Here is a 5,223-nt window from a genome sequence, read left to right on the forward strand (position 1 = left end):
TGAGGATGCATTAAATATCTTAGAATCACTAAACATAGAATCACTAGGTGCTGGGAATAGCCCCGAAAGTGTTTGTGTGTATGATATGAATAGGGAACCTATTACCAAAAAACGGTTCAAAAATAAATCAGATTTTTATCCTCTCAAAAATAGGGGCCCCTATATTGAGAGTTTCTACAAATCTACACTGGAAGGTCTAAGAACCTTATGTGAAAAAGCAGAGAGAGAACCTCTGAGAGACAATCTTACAAGGAACGAACGCAATGCTCTAATAGAATTGAGATTGGATCCCACAATCACCATTAAACCAGCAGACAAGGGCGGTGGGATTTTAATACAAGATACCGATGATTATATCAAAGAGGCATACCGTCAACTTAAAGATGGTATGCATTATCAACTTATGCCTGGAAATCCCACCGCCCTCTTTCAGAATAAATTACACCTATTGTTATGTGATATGTTGGAAGAGGGTGTAATAAACAAAGTTACATTTTATTCTTTGAATGTTACACATCCGGTCATCCCTACTTTTTATTATTTACCAAAGATTCACAAAACACTTTCTTTTCCACCCGGGAGACCTATTATTTTTGGTGTAGGGTCACTCACAAATAATTTATCTTATTTTGTCGACACATTCTTGCAGAAACATGTTAAAATGCTTCAGTCATACATTAAGGATACCTCTCATTTTCTGAGGTTAATTCAAAATATCGAATGGAAGGAAAGTTATATCTTCGCAACCTGCGATGTGGAATCATTATATTCCAATATTCCACATGATAAGGGAATACAAACTGTAGAATATTACCTTGAGGGAGATTCGAGTATGACTGTAGCACTTAGGAATTTTATTTTGGCATCTATTAAATTCATTCTTGAACACAATTATTTCACCTTTGATTCACAATTTTTTTTACAGACACTCGGCATGGCCATGGGAACCAGGTTCGCCCCGAACTTTGCCAACCTGTACATTGGTAGGTTTGAGGAGGAGTACGTGTGGGGTTGGGGGCTCGGGGCGAGCCTGGTTCTCTGTGGCAGATGTATAGACAACCTTTTTTTTATTTGGGATGGGGACGTTATATCACTTAACAATTTTTTAGAGAGTTTCAATCACAATCATTTTGGGTTAAAATTTACCAGTATCACCAATTTTCTCTCAATAAATTTCTTAGACATTGCGTTAACAATAGGTGAGGACCTTAAGATTCACACACAAACTTACATAAAAGAGGTAGATCAAAATAGATACCTAAACTATAGAAGTAGTCATTTACGCAGATGGAATGAAAATATCCCAAAAGGGCAGTTTTGGGATAACTTTTTTTAGAATATTACTGGACATTGTGAGTCCTTTTCCATATTCACACTGTGCCATATAGGCTGAACTATGCTCAATATTGGTGTACTAATTAACACTCTTCCATAGGCTGAGGTGTGTGAGAGTGATTGATTAACATTTATGCTTTATGGACCATTCAAGAGTCACTCACTAACGATATAATTTAAGGATATCTGTTACTGTGTATATGTTAGCATATGTACTTTGTGTGTATTGCTACATTACTCACATGTTATCCTATAGATCCGTTTTCCTGCTCAGTGCAGATTTTATACATTTATATCTACAATAAGCATTGTCCATTTTTTATATTCATTTATTTATTGCCTTAGGTTTATTAATTCTTCTTCTTATATTATTATATTATTTATTGTCTTGTATCTTTTGTTTCACTTTTTAAATTTTGGTTCTGTGTTTAATTTTAATTTTAGATTGTGGTCTTCTTACATTAATTTATTAATATTTTTAGCGCCTGTCATTTTCTATTCTCGATTTTTTGGTAACTTTTGGGAGGTTCCAGATTCCTCCATCCTATGACGGCTGCTCTATATTAATTAATCCCCTGGTCCTCCAGCCATTCCAGATCTATCTCTCAGTCCACTGAGGTGGAATTAGTCCAGCGCCTACCTTTGTTTGTGTGTGAGTCCTCTGTGTATTACACTCCCCGGCTGAATACAATGTAGCAGCGACCCTGGAAGAAACACATCCCTGGCCTAATGTAATGTGGAGAAGACATGCACAGTTCAGCGTCCAAGGTATATCACCAATCACAAGTTAAATGTCCAGCAGCCTGTATTAATATCCAAAACAGATCTTAATGCATTTCTCCATTATGTATACCCAACGGTTTCATCAGAAGGTGTCATTTTTGCCACAATATAATACTAATTGGAATATCTCACTAAGTGTCAATTCTATGCTGGAAACTTGAGACCAATCAGTGGCATTTATTGGCTATAGACATAGGACCTCATTCAGAGTCGGTCGTAAGCGGCCGCTTGGTCGTACGCATCCGTTGTTTCCAAACCACGCATGCACACGGTTAGTTGTGCGCATGTGCGTATGAGGCTTTGCGATCCAAAATGCTGTAGATCGTACGGCTTACGAGCATAAAGTGGCTTCCGAGAGTTGATTGACATGAAAGGCAGTTTGTGGGTGTTGACGGGGGTGGTGGTCTGAAAACGCAGGCGTTCCTCACCGTTTTGAGGGCGTACATAAATTACCTGCTACGACCGACTTAGAAGGCCGCAAGTAGTAAAACATCACTCTGCGAGCAGGTTCGAGTGCTGGCTGATCGTACAGCTTAAGGTAGGGTAGGAGCTCCCGCGAGTCACACAGTACAATCGATAGTATCAAATGTAACTGATGTTAGGAGTGACGTTTCTATTTTGAGCCACATAATACAAGCAGCTAATAATCAATTGTTGAAGCTCATAACACTGCTAATTGGCTTGTAATTGATTCAGCTGCGTTTGCATTAGCGAATAATAAGAGTACATTTCATGGGGATGGCTTATTCTATGTGTTTTTTTTTTGTGGGCATCAAGACAACACAAGCGGCCGCAACCATCAGAAGACAATTAACATACAGCGACTGACAACGATTGACTCGATTGCTAGCTGCTATCACTCGCTAGCTGGTATGCAATCGGGAAGCCGACTGCCTAAATACCGGCAGCCGGCTTCCCGACTGTCATATCCCGGCAAGGGTGAAATGCCGGGCGTCTAGATGTAGACGCCTGCATTTCCCCGATCGTAGTGATGCCGGGCGCCGAGAGCGGACAGCTGCGGGGGGGAGGGTTAGGTTTAGGGCTCCCTGGAGGGACTTAGGGTTAGACACCCCCCCGGGAGGGTTAGGCTAGGGGGAGGGAGGGTTAGGCACCCCCGGGGGGGACTTAGGGTTAGGCACCCCCCCGGGGGACTTAGGTTTAGGCAGCGGGGAAGGGGGTGGTTAGGGTTAGGCACTTAGAGGGGGGATTAGGGTTAGGTACTTGGGGGGGAAGTTAGGGTTAGGCACCCCTAAGGAGGGTTAGGGTTAGGGGGGTTAGGTTAGTAGATACTCACCTATCCACGATCGGGATTTCCAGCGCTGTCGGGCTTCCACTGCTCGGAACTCTGCTCATGTCGGGCTGCCACTGACGGGAATCGGTATATTTCATACCGATTCCCGCTAGCTAGAGGAGGTGTATTGTTCATGTATGGGTGCCACTTTGATTGCGACCGACCGGCTGTGCGATTGCTTCCTTTTTCAGTTTCTCGGTTGTTATGGGTACAACCGAGCGGCCGCTTATGACCGACACTGAATGAGGTCCATTGTTTCTATTTATTTTATTGTTTTATTATTTAATAGTGATTTTTTTTTCATGTTATATTAAACAAAATTTGTTTTTTTCTATATGCGCTCCCTTGTTCTGTATTTTAATACTGTGCCTGATTCAGAGGGGGATGGATCTGCAAGTAGCAGCTGCGACAAAGTCGCAGCCACTACAGCGTCTTGATGCTAATGCCACGGTCAGTAGGCATCTTAATGAGACACCCACTGGTCGCAAAACAAACCCGCCGATGTACGCATGAAGACGCACCTTCAATCAAACATCAACTGCATCATCAGCCATTAGAGCAATCTTATGGTTGCAAAAACGGAACCCAGTGAATTCGTACCTGGCGAAAAGTCTTGTCAGATTTGGGGAAATCAGCCTGACACCCCCCAAAAGATGCATTAACATTGGGGATCACTATAGATACCCCCGAATAGGCCTGCTGAAGGTATTTGGGGTACTTAAATGATCTCAATAGCTGCTAATTAGCGTCTTTGCAGAAGTGGTGAAGAATAGCATTTAGCAGGTTTTTTTGTAGAAAATAACTAGTCCCAGCAAATTTTGGGTACATGAAAATGGGTGTTAGCATATTTTGAAGTTGCTAAAGTGAAGTTTTAAAAAACCACCTGCCGCAAACACCTGCAATCTTAAAAAACACCTGGGGCATAGTTGGAGACCCCCCTGGTGTCTGTTTAGCTAGTTTTTAAGTTTGGTCCCCAACTTTGTACTGTTTTGCCCCCTTTTTCAAAGTAATTTTTTGGTGTGTTCTTAAGGTTTTTTTTTTACTTTTTTGACACAGTTTACCTTTGGGGGACTGTCCCTAAGTGCTGGGTGGTTCCCTTAAGTTTGCACCCCAAAACCCCAATTCTGCACTTTTTTTTCGACAGGTTTCATAGGCTAATCTTTTTCGCCTGTTCCAATGCATTGACTTTCCGCATGACGAAATGACGTCACCGGCGATACTTTTCCGCAGAAACTGACTTTTCGCACCTAATTGAATAACCCCCTATGTGGGGTGAGGGGTATAGTAATACCATCTGGGAGCAGATAAGGCAGAACATGCACCCACACACAGGGCCGTATCTAGGGTAGTGCGACCAGTGCCATGGCACAGGGCATCGCAGGGCAGGGGGCACTGTTTGGGCCTGTCAATTTCTGTTTATTATCATTCTCACTTGTAGCTTCCTCTTCTTTTATCACCAGCATCTCCTGGCCTCCCCTATCTCTTTCCTGGCCCTTCTCCATGAGGCCATGGTCCTTTTTCGGGTGCATGTCTTATGTCACTATTTGAAAAGGGAGGGCGCCAATGCTCTCTCTGGCACAGGGCACCAAAAAGTCTAGGTAAGGCTCTGCCCACGCACACATTATATTGTAACAATATACTTATTTTATTTATATATATATATATATATATAGAGAGAGAGAGAGAGAGAGAGATAATTCATCTGCCTACCTCTGTAATAGGGCCCCTCTTTCTGAAGTGCCCCAGGCCCCTCTTTCCCTTAATCTGGCCCTGGGGTGGAGCTGGATTTGACTGGCCCACAGTGGTACAGGGGA

Source organism: Taudactylus pleione, unplaced genomic scaffold, assembly GCF_031769625.1.
Source record: "Taudactylus pleione unplaced genomic scaffold, aTauple2 ptg000155l, whole genome shotgun sequence".
Taxonomy (NCBI): Eukaryota; Metazoa; Chordata; class Amphibia; order Anura; family Myobatrachidae; genus Taudactylus; species Taudactylus pleione.